We start from the raw sequence: 18,127 nt of genomic DNA, 5'->3' as shown, positions 1-18,127 counted from the left end.
TGGGCCTACCAATGATCAACTGTGACTAAAAAAACAGCTGACTGCATCTACTCCATCTCCAATTTGTTTGAAACGAATTGCGTTTGTAAAGAGTTGGATTGGTATAACAGCTGTTTACAGCGTTACAGATGATTTTCGTGCCAGTTGCTTCCAATCGAGTAGCACGCACTCTGTGGTCGTCGCAGTAACGGCATGCAACGTTACTTGGACGCTCCTGCGTTAAGTTTTTCCGTCCGTTCCTCCGTGGTAATCAAATTCAACGGACCAAATGATGGACTATTCGGCTGCATAGTACATACAAAGTAGCGAGGACTTTTTTTAGACCGGCATAAACGCGAAGATTGTGAAATCACCAAGAAGAATCCTCGTTTGTAATTCGAAAAAAATGTAAACATTTTATTTTGCGTTACGTAACAAAAGTTAAACTTCGCCTCTCCCCCATGTAACAAATCGTAACGTTTGACGACACCACACCCACTTCCTTTTTAAGCAGCACCTATTTGAAATTTTCATTACAGGGTTTTACAAGTCAGAATAGAATGTCAGCAAAACAATTTCAGAAGCTCAAGATTCACTTTAGCTGTCAAACGTTGTTGTTTCACCGCACCGATGCTATTTTCAACAGCGCAATTTGATTTTTAAATCGCTCAAGTTGTTTTTTTAGAGGCCTTTCGCATCGTTTTGCAAATTCAAACACTCATTTTTAGATTATATGATTGAGCTCAATGCTTTTATTCATTTAAGCATTATATTTATGAAATATTACGTATTTATGGTAAAAATGGCGATTTTCTGTGCAAAAAGCTACATAAACATGGTACATGTTTACATACGCAAGTGCTCGTAGCTTTTTGCACAGAAACTCTCATTTTTTACAATAAATACGTAATGTTTCATAAATATAACGCTAGAAATGCACTAAATAATTGATTTGTATACAAATAATCTCAAAATTCGTGTTTGAATTTGCAAAACGATGCGAAAGGCCTCTAAAAAAACAACTTGATCGATTTAAAAATCAAATTGCGCTATTGAAAATAGCATCGGTGCGGTGAAACAACAACTTTTGACAGCTAAACTGCATCTTGAGCTTCTGAAATTATTTTGCTGACATCCGATTCTGACTTGTAAAACCCTGTAATGCATGAAAAAACTTATCAAACTAAAAAATATGTGCATGTTGTATACATTTCAGGCTTCCAAAATACAAAGAGGATCTCAATATTATGTAAAAGGCGAATTTATACAATCGTGAAAAGTGCGAATTGATGACAAACTGTATCTATAATTAGTACACTTTCCTAGGTGGTCATATATAGGTGAAAATATATGGTGTCCGAATTTAGAAGACCACCACTGTAAATATATTTTGGTTGAAAAACTTGATATTCGACCTACGCGAATGTGTCCGGAACGCATTGTTCCTGTACCTTGGGTAAAGACTGTAATTGATCACATTACAATTTAATTTTAATGCATAAATAAATTACAAAATAAAGAAACATTTAAAAACAACCACAATCAGGAAGCTAGCCTCTTAGCTTTAGCACTCTTGAGTTGCACACGATTGTTATTTTGGGCTTTGCTCTTGTTATAATCGATAATTACATTACATTTCTATCCTGATACTCCCTATTTCCTGATATTCGACAACTTTATAAAGTAGAATAAAAGGACGTCTTCTTCTTTTTCTTTTTTCCTCAAAAATCGTTGTCGGTCAAGGCCTGCCTGTACCACTTGTGGGGTTGAGTTTTAGTGACTTTTGGATTATTCCCCAAAGCAGAATAGTCAGTCCTACGTACGGTCTAGTTGGGGCGTGAACCCATGACGAGCATGTTGTTAAGTCGTACGAGTTGACGACTGTACCATGAGACCGACATGAGAATAAAGGCATTAAACGTTTGTCAAACGTTTTAAAAATGACCGAAATTGCATCAATACTTCTGCATGTGCACCACAACTAAAACCTTTATGCTGTGATGAAACGATAGAAACTTTTTCATCAAACTGTAAAAACGTTCCTACGGTTTTTGATCAAATGATCAATGCAGCATCGTAAAAGTGTTTTCGGTCGCCGTAAATAAACATTCGGACCACTTAAACCCTCTATTAGGCCACGTCATTTTTATTTGGGTCTTGTGAAGTATGAATCGGACATAGTCAAGAATGAAAGCACATATTCAATAGTTGGCAGAAAATTGAAGTTCAACCAGTGAGTTCAGACTAATCGGTTCGCGCTACCGCGTAAATCTCACCGCAAGACCAGACGAGGTGAAATATACAGCGAAATGAGAATACAGTGAACCCTCTCTTATTTGAGAGGCGATGGGACTGTCGAATAAGAGGGGTTTTCAAATTACAGAGGTGAAAAGTGAATGAAAGGTCCATCCAAACAAGAAAGAGACCTAACATTTATTATGCAGCCTTAACTGTTGCTATAGGAAACTGCGAACAGGATTGCCAATTTGAGCATACATCATTCAATAACCATGGCAACACCATACACAAATAAGAGGGACACAGATTTCAGAGGTTTTCTAAATTAGAGGAACAAAAATGTACTGGAAATCAAGGGACTGTGCAAAATGTTCAAATAAGAGAGGTTTTTCAAATTGGAGAGGTGTCAAATAAGAGAGGGTTTACTGTATTTGACAGGCGAAATATCTGCCAGATAATGCATCATAGCAACCAGCTGATGTGCAATGTAAACAAATAACGTGTACATAATCGCAACTAAATCCATTAAAAAACTTCAATATCAACTGTTTTGTTAATTTTCAGTCAATAGTTCATCATTTCTTCCCATTTGTAAATGTTCCGCTTAACACTGCTTCTAGATGACCAAATTTTGTACCGCGACAAATTTTCTGGGAGCTCTTTGTTCTAAAAAAACTTCTAAGTTTTAGAACAAAATCAAAGGCAACCGAGATTGTCGCGGGTTTGTGATTTTTTCACAGAAAGGCAATGCTCGCGCTTCGCGACAGAATGACAAATATACGTACTCAAAAGTGCACACCAAAGCTTCTATATTGCCAGAGACATTGGCAGCCACCGACCATAAGATTAGAGGTTTTATAACTTTTAAATTATGACTAACAATAATACTCTCTTCAAAATTACTATATTACTTAATTTGGATGATCGATTGACCTGTAATAACTGATATTAAACGATTTTGGTACCATTATGGCCAATGTTGGCATGTTAAGAGGACATTTTTTAAATTTCATGCATTTATGGATGGTTTTCGTGAATTTTTAAGATATCGATCTGATTGTTTGCTAGGACTTAGCATCGAAGAGGGTCCTAAACTATGCTATTGAGACGTTACCAACATAATTCTTTCTTTCGCCCGAATTAACAATCAATGTGATATACAAAAGGGTTTCTTAAAGCAACGTTATTTTATTGTAGCTAAAAATGACTACAGTGAAAAAATGACAAGATCGTAATCCGCCATGATTGGAAATATTTGTACTATCGGAACTGCTCGACCTAATCGTTATCAGCAGATAGCCACACGACTTCACTTCGATAGTGCCCTCTATCGGGATTAAAGGAAAATGCCTATATGCCATCGAATTAACCGTTAATATTTATTTTAATATTCAACTGATTCGTTGATAAATGTTTTTCAATAAATCGTCAAAACAACTGTCCAGGGTGTCGCAAAGAGATTAGTGAATATATGAGGTGTCCGACTTATGGTGGTCGCCTCTTTATCAGTTTGATAATTACTGCTTTCCTTCGCACATTTGTTGACGACTCTAGTTAGACGATAACATGGATGTCGTTTTTCGTCTAACGCCTACTTGGTTAAAACGCAATGGCTGGTATTATTGAATCCGTTCGTAGCGGCGGCGTACGTCCCGACACTCATTTTCCTAACGTACTAGATGGTTGCTACAGTTATTCACCGCGTCGTTGTAGGACCGCGCTCAAGAAATGTGTTGCCATCACTAGAATTTCATGTGAGCGCCGTACGTTGCCGCTACGAACGGATTCAATAATACCAGCCAATGTCTCTTGGTTAAACGCTATTGTCCTGGTACAATCCAAGCTATCCGCACCTAACATCAACTCACTAACCAACATCATCTCACTATAGAGTGAAAAGTAACGCTCTATAGTGAAAGATTGAAAATGATAACCTTTTTGTAAAACTAATTAATTTAGCCCGGTTAAAGGGCTTTGCAATCGAATTAAGTCTTCAACACAGGGTCACAGAGTATCTATTTATTATTTTGATGCCAAAGTGCGTACAGTTCTTAGTTACATCATGGGACAACCTATTATCCTTAACTCAGATTATATAAAAACTATTCATGATTATTCTCTTTTTCCTGTTCATTTTATGGACCAGTTTGTTATCGCTTCTGTGGTTCGTAATTCCACTTATACTTTTTAGTTTATTCCCAAATTTTGTTATTATGGTCCAATGGCAAAGCTGTGCCGAGGTGTGTATCCTGATGTAAGGGAGCATGGTTTTATTTACCACATTTAATAACATGTTCCCTCATACTCTCGTTCAAAATTCTGAAACATATATCTTACTTTATACCAGTTAAGAGGGAAATGCTAAAAAACCTCGCAAAAAACAAAAACTCTTTCTTTATCTCGTTTGAATTTGTTTCTCCTCAGAGGTCAATCCATGTTTCACTTATGGTGACAGACTCCGTAAATATCTTTCACTAATACTATTAAGCGTTCCTGGCTTGTTTTTTTTGTTGTACTTTTGAAAATTTAAATATACAATTTGAAAACATATTTAGATTGAATTGGATAATCATTCTTTATCCTGCTCTTCTTTGATCATTATTACACTCCCAAAATTATACAGATAACTAATTGTTTCATTGAACTGGTAAAACATGGAAAACGGTGAAGAATAATGAATAAAAAAGTAAGATAGCAATATGATAAGTAGAGCGAGAGAGAAAGTGTGCAAAAATGAAAAAAGAGAGACAAAGTAGTCTGATCAAAATACTCTGCAACAGTCGTTATTTTTTAAGCGAAAATCCAAGAAGCCCTGCTGTATTATATATTTGTTATAGGACTACAGTGAACCCTCTCTTATTTGAGAGGCGATGGGACTGTCGAATAAGAGGGGTTTTCAAATTACAGAGGTGGAAAGTGAATGAAAGGTCCATCCAAACAAGAAAGAGACAGAACATTTAGTATGCAGCCTTAACTGTTGCTATAGGAAACTGCGAACAGGATTGCCAATTTGAGCATACATCATTCAATAACCATGGCAACACCATACACAAATAAGAGGGACACAGATTTCAGAGGTTTTCTAAATTAGAGGAACAAAAATGTACTGGAAATCAAGGGACTGTGCAAAATGTTCAAATAAGAGAGGTTTTTCAAATTGGAGAGGTGTCAAATAAGAGAGGGTTTACTGTATTTGACAGGCGAAATATCTGCCAGATAATGCATCATAGCAACCAGCTGATGTGCAATGTAAACAAATAACGTGTACATAATCGCAACTAAATCCATTAAAAACTTCAATATCAACTGTTTTGTTAATTTTCAGTCAATAGTTCATCATTTCTTCCCATTTGTAAATGTTCCGCTTAACACTGCTTCTAGATGACCAAATTTTGTACCGCGACAAATTTTCTGGGAGCTCTTTGTTCTAAAAAACTTCTAAGTTTTAGAACAAAATCAAAGGCAACCGAGATTGTCGCGGGTTTGTGATTTTTTCACAGAAAGGCAATGCTCGCGCTTCGCGACAGAATGACAAATATACGTACTCAAAAGTGCACACCAAAGCTTCTATATTGCCAGAGACATTGGCAGCCACCGACCATAAGATTAGAGGTTTTATAACTTTTAAATTATGACTAACAATAATACTCTCTTCAAAATTACTATATTACTTAATTTGGATGATCGATTGACCTGTAATAACTGATATTAAACGATTTTGGTACCATTATGGCCAATGTTGGCATGTTAAGAGGACATTTTTTAAATTTCATGCATTTATGGATGGTTTTCGTGAATTTTTAAGATATCGATCTGATTGTTTGCTAGGACTTAGCATCGAAGAGGGTCCTAAACTATGCTATTGAGACGTTACCAACATAATTCTTTCTTTCGCCCGAATTAACAATCAATGTGATATACAAAAGGGTTTCTTAAAGCAACGTTATTTTATTGTAGCTAAAAATGACTACAGTGAAAAAATGACAAGATCGTAATCCGCCATGATTGGAAATATTTGTACTATCGGAACTGCTCGACCTAATCGTTATCAGCAGATAGCCACACGACTTCACTTCGATAGTGCCCTCTATCGGGATTAAAGGAAAATGCCTATATGCCATCCAATTAACCGTTAATATTTATTTTAATATTCAACTGATTCGTTGATAAAAGTTTTTCAATAAATCGTCAAAACAACTGTCCAGGGTGTCGCAAAGAGATTAGTGAATATATGAGGTGTCCGACTTATGGTGGTCGCCTCTTTATCAGTTTGATAATTACTGCTTTCCTTCGCACATTTGTTGACGACTCTAGTTAGACGATAACATGGATGTCGTTTTTCGTCTAACGCCTACTTGGTTAAAACGCAATGGCTGGTATTATTGAATCCGTTCGTAGCGGCGGCGTACGTCCCGACACTCATTTTCCTAACGTACTAGATGGTTGCTACAGTTATTCACCGCGTCGTTGTAGGACCGCGCTCAAGAAATGTGTTGCCATCACTAGAATTTCATGTGAGCGCCGTACGTTGCCGCTACGAACGGATTCAATAATACCAGCCAATGTCTCTTGGTTAAACGCTATTGTCCTGGTACAATCCAAGCTATCCGCACCTAACATCAACTCACTAACCAACATCATCTCACTATAGAGTGAAAAAGTAACGCTCTATAGTGAAAGATTGAAAATGATAACCTTTTGTAAAACTAATTAATTTAGCCCGGTTAAAGGGCTTTGCAATCGAATTAAGTCTTCAACACAGGGTCACAGAGTATCTATTTATTATTTTGATGCCAAAGTGCGTACAGTTCTTAGTTACATCATGGGACAACCTATTATCCTTAACTCAGATTATATAAAAAACTATTCATGATTATTCTCTTTTTCCTGTTCATTTTATGGACCAGTTTGTTATCGCTTCTGTGGTTCGTAATTCCACTTATACTTTTTAGTTTATTCCCAAATTTTGTTATTATGGTCCAATGGCAAAGCTGTGCCGGGGTGTGTATCCTGATGTAAGGGAGCATGGTTTTATTTACCACATTTACTAACATGTTCCCTCATACTCTCGTTCAAAATTCTGAAACATATATCTTACTTTATACCAGTTAAGAGGGAAATGCTAAAAAACCTCGCAAAAAACAAAAACTCTTTCTTTATCTCGTTTGAATTTGTTTCTCCTCAGAGGTCAATCCATGTTTCACTTATGGTGACAGACTCCGTAAATATCTTTCACTAATACTATTAAGCGTTCCTGGCTTGTTTTTTTTGTTGTACTTTTGAAAATTTAAATATACAATTTGAAAACATATTTAGATTGAATTGGATAATCTTTCTTTATCCTGCTCTTCTTTGATCATTATTACACTCCCAAAATTATACAGAGAACTAATTGTTTCATTGAACTGGTAAAACATGGAAAACGGTGAAGAATAATGAATAAAAAAGTAAGATAGCAATATGATAAGTAGAGCGAGAGAGAAAGTGTGCAAAAATGAAAAAAAGAGAGACAAAGTAGTCTGATCAAAATACTCTGCAACAGTCGTTATTTTTTAAGCGAAATGGTCCAAGAAGCCCTGCTGTATTATATATTTGTTATAGGACTACAGTGAACCCTCTCTTATTTGAGAGGCGATGGGACTGTCGAATAAGAGGGGTTTTCAAATTACAGAGGTGTAAAGTGAATGAAAGGTCCATCCAAACAAGAAAGAGACAGAACATTTAGTATGCAGCCTTAACTGTTGCTATAGGAAACTGCGAACAGAATCGCCAATTTGAGCACACATCTTTCAATAACCATGGCAACACCATACACAAATAAGAGGGACACAGATTTCAGAGGTTTTCTAAATTAAAGGAACAAAAATGTACTGGAAATCAAGGGACTGTGCAAAATGTTCAAATAAGAGAGGTTTTTCAAATTGGAGAGGTGTCAAATAAGAGAGGGTTCACTGTAGTTAAAATGGCAGGTTACAAACACATCACACTCTTTGCGATAAGTTTACTTTACCTTTCGGATCAGATGTTCCAGGTGATATCAAGTCCTGTGGTATCTTGACAAAGGCCATATCGAAACCCGGGAATGTCGTATGCCGTATGTCGCATGACTTTCGCCGATGCGGAGTTGAAATTTTGCGAACTCTCTTCGCTCTTCAGCATCTTGTATAGCTTGGGCTGTCTGCACACGCATGTTTTCCCGCAAACGCAATACACTAAATTTGCCCCACAGTATGCTCTGCAGCAGAACCTGGACGTAGGTCCCATACGGAACGATTGGCAGTATCTGTCGGAAGTCGCCAAATAGCAGCACCACTGTATCACCGAACGCTCGACGATTTCCCAAAACGTCCTGCCGGGCGCGATCGAACGATTTTTGGATTTTAAAAAGCTATCCACTTCTTCGGTTGGGAAGGTCATGTAAAACCGCAGAACACGATTTTGGTTGTTCTATCTTCTTCCAACTGATATGTATGGAAGGGCAAATTTGTTTATTAAGTGACTCAATACGGCTCTAAAGTCACTGGTGTTAGTATCTTGGACGATTGTATCATCATACGTCGGCGTCGTGTGTTGTAGTGCAATGCACCTGCGGCAATAACGGAACGGCAAGAACAAAGGCTACGGACGAAGTTTTGACCACTATCGGTGGTATTTTGCATGTGTCTCTTCCGGACGCGTTGGTTGTGTTGGTGTTACTCGCCAACTTGGGGATAGCCGGCTTTTCCTGTTTTTGGGGAGCTCTTTTTCGTTATCGCTGAACAGCGCGTAACTGCTAATGGGTCCGATCGGCTGCGCGTGTCGGCTTCGTCTCTGTATGGTTGTATTGTTAACGATTTGGGCCTTCGGCCCCTTTTCGCCCTTCAAACCATGACGTGAGAAGAGCGTTAGTTGTGGTGTCGTAGTATTATTTGATAGTGTGTATGAAATGCGGAGCTGTCTGGAAATACTTATCCAGTGCCAAGCTGCGACTGCACTGTATCAACTATGCACTCAAATACTTAGTGAATTTATTATTATTATTTGTAAAGGAAAAGTGATCAAAAGAGCATGTTATTCATTTTTAGTAAGTATTGTTTCAGTAAGTAAATTAGTAATGATTAAGTAAGTAGATGTTACATTTGGTTTACAGTTAGTCAGTTTAGCTACTTATTACATCCATTATTTGTATGGTTATAATAGTTATACACTCCATCAGTTTATTAAATTTGTTTATTGTTTCCAAAAGTTCAGTGGTACGTAGCAGTGTTTCCCTTAACAATTCCTTAATATAATACGGTCAGCCATTGAGGATCTCTTAAAAATCTAAGCTAGTATTGTGAATATAATATTTTCTATTTGGTAGCTTTAGGAATTCATACTATGTCTTACATACCAGCATAACATTTAGCAGACAAACAAATTTAAAAGAGTGCGTTATAATCCTATAACTTGCTCTGCATATGTTTTCGTCACTTTCACAACTATTGGAAAAGCTACATGGCTGTCTCTTCTGTCCCGAAACGCTGTGATTGGACCTGAGCGGTATATCTCGTTTCCTTCCCCTATTTATGAATAATTTTACAGTACCAGAAACATGGAGGAAGGTCGCAAGGTAGTCATAAAGACCTCAATTTTATTGACAATGGCGGTACGATGCCATAAAGTAGCATATTTTATATGTTTATGTTAGTTTGCCACTTTTCTCATCTCCAATAGGTAGAGAAGACGGAGATTCTGGTAAATATAACCATATATAAATATGGTCTTATATAAAATATAAGACGGAGATTCTGGTCTCTTCTTGTAATCAACATGGCATTCTGCCCAAAATCCAATACATGTTCTTATCACTTTTTCTTCGAAGTTTTTATTATTTCATCATTACTGATATTTGATATTTTTCTACTGAGGAATATACTTTCGGTCGGTAAATTGTTATATAGTTCGTTGCTTGAAGAATATTTGAATTATTTTCGTTTGATTATTTTTGGCCTCTTTATAATTCCTAATATGTAGGAAAGCATTTATTTAAAACTAATACATAATTATTCGGCTCTAGTATTACTCTGTTCGGCTTAACAATGTTCAGATATTACAAATTCATTTTGTATACACAAATTTGTATATACACTGTTTATATTTAGTCTTAGGAGCACGATGTATTGGTAGATCAGGGAAATCCAATTTGTACCACCTTAACCACGTTTGTATATTTTATTCTATTTTATTGCTCAGCCTTGGGAAGATCTCAAAACTATGCACCAATCGTTCTGGAATGTTTTGTTACGATATTGTTTGTATGCTTTGGAATGCGATTATTTTGATAACGATCGAAAATATTGTTAGAGAATGTTTGATGTGATTCGTTGTTTGGTGTAAAAATCTATATTACAATATAATTTTAAACAAACAGTGTTAAACTTTTCTTGACAATACATTTTTGCTTCAACTAAAAGTAGAATACATGAACTGATCGACCGTGTGACGAGTAAGCGTTTGTTTTTTGTCAGGCTGGAAACCTAAAGGCCTCGGTACACGACCCGAACAATTGTTCTTTGACAGTTCTTTGAACAAATTGTACTGATTTCACACATCAATTGCAAAATGCCAAATAATTTCTCTTTTGATCGAATGTAAAAACCATTTCAAAAGGTTTAATCCTGTTAAATTCAGTGAAAATAATATCAAATAATTAATTTGGTGGCTAAAACCATCCCCTACATTACACGAAAATTTGGTATATTTAGCCTGGAAATCACGAGATTCCACTTTAAGCGGAAATTCGAGATACGCGGTATTTTGCGGCCGTTTCCGGTCCCCATTAACCGTGTATCTCGGGGACTGGTTGTATATACTCTTTTAACACTTTGAGTGCCAGACCATTTTTGTTTATGTTTCCCTGGGTGCCATGCCCTTTTTGTTTACATGTTTTATGGCTGTCATATAAGCTGTGAGGTAAGAACTTTTTTAGGTTGTGAGGGTAAGAACTTTTTTCGCCTTTTCGTCGAAGTCTCTTCGACAGTCGGGACGAGTACCGGCTTCGAACGACGATATTCGTTAGCAGTGGTTGTCAGAAGGCGCTCACTTGGCGCTCAGTTTTAAAATAACGTACCACGCATGGGGAGAAATCCGCGAGGTTTTGCGCTGATAAATTTGGATATTTGGATTTGCAACGAGTGTTGTTTTCGATGTAACTTTGTGAATAAATTTTGCTTTAAATGCTTCAAGTGAATTGAAATTAGAGGTATTTCATTTCATTTCATTTATTAATTTCAATATGTCTGCCTCTGGGGTTGAACATATAATTGCTTAAAACCTAGTTAGCCCTATTGGTACTAAAACTAACGGTAACTTAACTAAACTAAGGGGAAATAGAAAAGGATGTAACAGAATGGAAATCCATAGTGAAAGGAAAATAAGCAGCGGATAAGAAGAAAATATTTAAAACAAAAAAGAAATTAAGAATAAAAGAGACATAATTAGCAAGAATAACAACAACAAGAATAGAGAGGTATGTAACGTTTTGAAAATGCTTTGTGATCTATTTCCAATAAAAAAAAAATTCATCAGCTTCGAAAATGTTTATAAAATACACAAAATATTACTCTATATATATAGTAATATAGTCCTACGTATGGGGGTACGGTCTATTCGGAGCTTGAACCCATGACGGGCATGTAGTTAAGTCGTTCGAGTTGACTACTGTACCACCAGACCGGCCCAACACATTTATCTTTAGATGTACATATTTGGCCGAATACTGCAAGAATTAACGGTTACGAAATTAGTCACATGAGGCCTACGATAAAAAATCCGATATTTTTTCTGATGAATATAGGCCTCTTGCAATAACCTTCACGATGACAATTTTAACATTGATGCGTTCTGTACGAACAATCGCGTGACCACGCGTCTCCACATAACCAATATGAGAATGATGGCAGCTTTTGTAATGCGTTTTGTGACCTGTGATACGGTTCCAATGGTACTGATCGTGACGTGATGCAATATTTTGGGTTCCTCTTCGAATCGCTAACACCTGCTCGTCATTCCCTAATGCAATCGTATTACTATCCTTTAGACTGGCAATTCGTTGGCACTCAGCCGCGAGTTGTTCGAGTGTTAGATCATTTTTTCTTTCTATTTCAGCCAACAGCCTGGTTCACATCTCTGCATCTTCCTCATCCTTCAAACCGCAGGAAAATATCAGGCACTTAAATTGATTCTCACTCAATGCCGCCAGCTCGAAATTTTCACAGGCTCTATTAAGCGTATGCAAGGATGTCTTCACCATCAGATTTTGCTATTTGCAAACATTTGTAACGTTTGATTAACAGGTATTCAGCATGTCAAAAAAGAAGTTATAGCTTTTGAAAATTGCAAACTGGGCAGGATAAAATTCATGAAGCGCTGATGCTCTGCTGTTCCCAGTTTATGCACTAGCAGCCAAGTTTTTGCCCTGTCATCAAGACGAGAGGCATCGTTCGCGAATAGGTCCTCGTATCGCGAATACCATGCATCAAACATTACTCCCGACTCGGCATCGAACCTGAATTCGGTATTGTTGTTTGCTGAAATATCCATAATCTGCTCCAAATTATTTGTCATTTGCTGCTGTTGAGGTGCCGGTTGCTAATATTGCTGCCAAAGTTTGATATTTTTGATATTTGTTTTTTAAATTCAACGGGTCTTTTGTGGCCCTCTCGAAGCGGGGTTACGAATAAGATATACAAATATTAATGAACTTAAAAGTCGTAAAAATAAATTAAAATACAGTAGGCCGCACGGCACGAATACAGTTCATAAACGCGGCGCGCCACATGTCAGATGGTGGCGATCACAAACGACATTAAATGCACGACACATACGTAAAAAGGGATCAGAGTCGCCAAAACGTCTTCGGCGACCCTCTACGTTAAGCATCAAACTGGAACGGAGGGATCGCGATGGGACGTAAAAATTCAGCCCAGAAAGTAGTATCTGCGAGTCCACGCGGTTGTTAAGCAGTCCTGCAACAAACAATCTCTGTGCGTTGTAATTGCGTTGCTTCAGTGACTCAAGGCCTAGCAGCACACAGCGCCCATCATAATATACTTGGACACTCCAGAAGCGCAAAGCGAACCTCGTGAATCTGCTCTGGACCGACTCCAGACGGGCCAGAGGGCGAGCAGCTGTTGGCCACCAAACTACCGAAGCGTACTCCAGCACTGACCTGACCGTACCAAAGCACAGTACAGCGTCTAGATGCAGACTGGGTCAGTGATGTTACGCGCAATTTGTTTTAGTAAACCGATCAATTGGTTTCCCTTAGCGACAACATGCCCTAGCTGGTCGTGGAAGCTCAACTTCACGCACTTCTCTTCTCGTCAAGGAGCACTCCAAGGTCACTGACACATCTTTTGCGCTCGATGGTAGATCCATCTAACGCCTAGTTGTACACCAAGGGGTACCGCTTTTTCGCAAACTTAACAACAACATATTTCTCAACGCATAATTCAAGATCACTCTTAGAGCGTAAGGCCTGGAAAGCACTAAGGGTGACTTGAAGGCGGATTTGATGTGACCGGTCGCGGATCGGCAGGAACAGCTTCGATTCGTCCGGGTATAGTAGGTGGCCATGCGGAGGAAGCACCCGAGTTACGTCATTTATATAAATATAAATGACGAACAACAGCGGTTAAGGTTGCTCCCTTCTGGCACTCCCGATGAAGCAGCAATACGGCGCGACGTATGGGGTCCCATTTTCACGCAATATGAGCGACCAGCAAGGTAGGAGCGCATCCAGACCAGCAGCTGCACGGGCAGTCCAAGCGTCTGAAGCTTCGCGAGAAACAAGGCGTTCGGAATGCTGTCGAAGGCAGCGTTGATGTCCGTATAGACCGTGTCAATATGTGCGCCGGCATCGATTGTCCTGTGTCAGAGGCTGACAAACTCAAGCAGGTTGGTGATGGATGATCGCTTGGGGATAAATCGGTGTTGTGGTGGGCTGATATAATTCGAAGCAGCGGCGAGAAATGGCTCGTATACTAGCAGCTCGAAAACCTTAGCGCAGGCGCAAAGCGACATGATGCCGCGGTAGTTACGGGCACTAGATTTGTCCCCTTTTTTATGCAGTGCAGCCTGCAATCAACACACCACCGCCACGAGAGCATGTACTGTTGCCACGTACTGCCATGTACTGTTACGATCGCAGCGGTAGACTCGGAAGCTATCAACACTTAAGTCGAAGGTAGACTGGGGTCTAGCCTGGTTTTTGTAAGCACAATTATATCGAAGTTAGCCAACACCGATAGCCGAAACTGATCGACTTTCGTGCGCAGTCCCCGTACATTTTGATAGTACACAGAAGCAGTACGGGCAGCGCGAAGCGTATTGGCCATAATTCCCATAATTTGTTAAGCCATAATTTGTTGCTGCTCGGCCATTTGGTGGGCCATTTGGCATTAGTTTCAACGTTTGTAGCATAATTGACCTTTCTGATGATGCTGCTGATGTTGTTGGGGTCAGTGTTGGCGAGTTTGATACATTTTGTGATAATGAATTTACTTGTGAGGGTGTGGCAGGCTGCTAATGAAAAACGGATGCAGTATTACACAGTTAGGATAAACACCGTTGTTCATCTGCTGGTGGATCTCCTCCCAGGCTATTCATCCTGTTACTTTTCCATGATGGTGCAATTTTATCACGGTAATTGCGGCGCGTATGACAACACTGTAATAAAGTGTATCGACGAACAGGGAAAAAATCAACGGGATGGCGGGTTCTAACACACGAATTTGCAAGTTAAAATGTAGCATACAACACTTTAAAACCTCTTCGCCACTTTTGCGTTGGATACACAGGGGTTAAAACAATACAAACAATAACGACCAAGACTCATATGCATCGACACAAATTATTATAAAAACTTATTTACTATTTCTAATGCTATGACGGGCCCGTTTAACTTAGCCTAGCTCGACTGCTGTCGGTGTGTGGAGCTCTCAGGTAGCCAGAACTGCGTAGTCAGGTTGGACCACAATAGTTGTCAAAGTTTTTCGTTACGGTTTCCTATGGCAACCAAGGATAATGTATTTAGAAGGTTGATTTTTATCGCTTTTGCTGGGCGACATTGTGGGGGACAACTGTCACTCTCTGCATACAAATTTCATTACCCCGCACCAGCCCTCCCCGATTTTTATACCGAAGCCCCCAGAAGAGATATGTCAAGTCGAGAAATGTCATTTTGCTCTGAACAACTTCACCTTGTCATTTATAACACCTTGATGGCAACGGAAAACCGATGAGTAAATTAGGTTCGGCGAACACAAATGTTGATGTGTAAATTGCCATTTTAGAATCCACAAAAGAATCGTGATATGAAAACGCAAAAAGGTTTGCGATCTTTTTTTGACGATGAAAGGGGAAAGATTCGTCATCAGTCGTTCCGTGGAATGTTACAGTATTGGACAAAACAAGTGCAACCATTAAATCTCAATAAATATACTCTTATTGAAGGTTTATAGAAAGTGAATCGTGTTACAAATGTTTTTGAATTTGTAGAAACAGCATATTTCGTGTTCATTAAAACAAAAATATTATTAATCATACAAAAAAATTAATGAAAAAAACTCAATGATTTCTTCTTAGACAAAACAAGTGCAACTTCGCGTGTTGTATGTCAAATTCAATTTGGTTTTAGTATTTCGTAGTATTTCGTTATTTTCAATTTCGGCCTTGTTTCGACGAGGCATATAGCGCGTGGCCACGGAGCTGAAAAAATGTTGACAAATTTTTCAACTGAGACTGCCAAGAAAGCCTCAAGGCAAGCATCGATGCGGCAATGGCAGTTCGAGTGGAGTAACTCGTTGAACGGAAGATGGACCTACTTGCTGATCCCCGACGTTGCAGCATGGCTAGACAGGAAACATGGTGATGTGGACTACTTTGTCACCCAGGTTCTTTCCGGCCATGGCTGTTTTAGAAGCCATCTGCACAGGTTCAATCGCGCCTCTTCATCTCGGTGCCCTGCGTGCAAGGATGAAGATGAGACGGTGGACCACGTCATGTTCCACTGCCCTCGATTCGCCGAGGAACGCCTGCAGTTGAACGAGAGTTGCAGAGTAGAGGTGGGCCGTTCAAACCTGGTACAAGTCATGCTGTAGCACACCGACTCATGGGAGGCAGCGGCAACAACAATGCGTCTGATCCTGACCAAGCTGCACCAAAAATGGAAGCAAGACCAGCAGCTCGGCGATATTTAAATTCGTCGTGAGTGTATGTGTTAGTGAACGCGTGATTGCGCGGCGGAAAAAGTGTCGTTTAATGTCTAGTGTTTCGCGTCGTCGTCATGACCGTCTTGTGTTCGCGTGATAACTGTCAAATCTGTCTCGCGAACTTTGGCTCATCGTGCAGTAGCGAGGATGAAATGCTAATGCATAAGCCCTTCCCCAAGAAGCATACCGAAAGGTGAACCGATGGTGAAGGGTATATGGCCCAAGGAGGGGGTAAGAATCCCATGTCAACACCCGTGCGACAGCGGGAGTCTTTCGAAGATTCCCCCTCCTTGTAAAAAAAACAAAAAAAAAAAACACACACACACAAACACACACACACACACACACAAACGCACGCGAGCACGCACACACGCGTGCGAGCACGTACGCACGCGAGCACGCACGCACGCACACACACGCACACATGCACGTACGCGTGTACGCGGGCAGGCGCGAACGCAAGCACGCACCCACGAAAGCGCGAACGCAAGCACGCACTAAGATTTCCCACAGGTTCTTGATAGGGTCAGATCCGTAGATAGGGGTGGTCAGTCCATTACCACTATTTGGTTTTCCTTAAACTACTTTTTGACCACTTTGGCAGTGTGGTTAGGGTTGTTATCTTATTGGATTATCCTTTTCAATGGCATATTAAATGCAGCACGAGGCAGCATAACATCTTTCAGGACGTTGTTGTACATGAAACGGTCCATGATTCCATCGATTCGTTGAATTGGACTAAGGCCGCTCGCAGAAAAACAATCCCATACGATTACATTACCTCCACCACTATGTTTCACTGTCATCTGGCAGTACCGTGAATCTAAGCGTTTTCCAGTCGGTCAACGTACATGACCCGTCGCTTCCGAAAATGTTGAATTTCGACTCATTATTGAACAGAACCTTCCGGCATTTTTTCCATTTCCCAGCCAATATGAGATTGAGCAAAAAAGAATCTTTTTCTGGTTCCTTGGTGAAATCAGAGGATTCTTCGGATGGCGTCGAGACAAGAATCTGACTTCAACGGCTCGTCGTCTGATCGTCCGGTCCGATATGGATAACTTTAAATTCTTTTGAATCTTGAAGGAATATTTGAAAGGATCCTTTTTAAAATGCATCTGACTACCATAAAGACCTTTCTTGAAGTGGTAGACCTAGGTCTTCCACCTCTATTATAGGGGTCCTTTCCGTTTTAAGTTCGTAGGCTGAAATTTCAGCCTGTCAGCTGTTTACATTGTATAGCAGTTTTCGAGCAGCTATCCAAGTAGGTATAATATACAGGTGGGCTTATCTCAAGGTGTATGAATGTAGAAGGCTGATTTTTATTGCTTCTGTTTCTGAATGAATATTGTAAGAGTGTTTTGTTTATTCGTCAAGCCTCCAGAAAGCTTGTTTGAACAAAAGTTTTCACCCATCCTGTTAAAAAGTGATAATAAAATTTAGTTATAAAAAACATGCTATGAGACTTGGACTACATACACTTTGATTCTGGATTCCACCACGTGATCTCTTTAATGCACCTTGGGGTAAATGTAAACAACACCGTGTTTTCGAGCAGGTACTCGAATCTAATTCTAGCTTTGAGGCTAGAATAATCTAGACTGAAAATTGCAGGCTAGTTTTGTGTGTCGTTTTGTATGGATTGTTTACATGATTTCAGCCTCCAACTGTTAAAC

The 18,127-nt window shown here is 39.3% G+C and overlaps 1 protein-coding gene across 9 annotated transcripts in view; it reads left to right on the top strand.

Annotated features, from left to right (window-relative positions):
• LOC120897848 (homeobox protein extradenticle) overlaps window positions 1-18,127 on the top strand; it is a 51,412-nt gene that overhangs the window by 14,714 nt on the left and 18,571 nt on the right. The window lies entirely within an intron of this gene.

Source organism: Anopheles arabiensis, chromosome 2 (genome assembly GCF_016920715.1).
Source record: "Anopheles arabiensis isolate DONGOLA chromosome 2, AaraD3, whole genome shotgun sequence".
NCBI lineage: Eukaryota > Metazoa > Arthropoda > Insecta > Diptera > Culicidae > Anopheles > Anopheles arabiensis.
The sequence above is the reverse complement of the archived record's forward strand: the minus strand, read 5'-3'. Positions and strand labels throughout refer to the sequence as shown.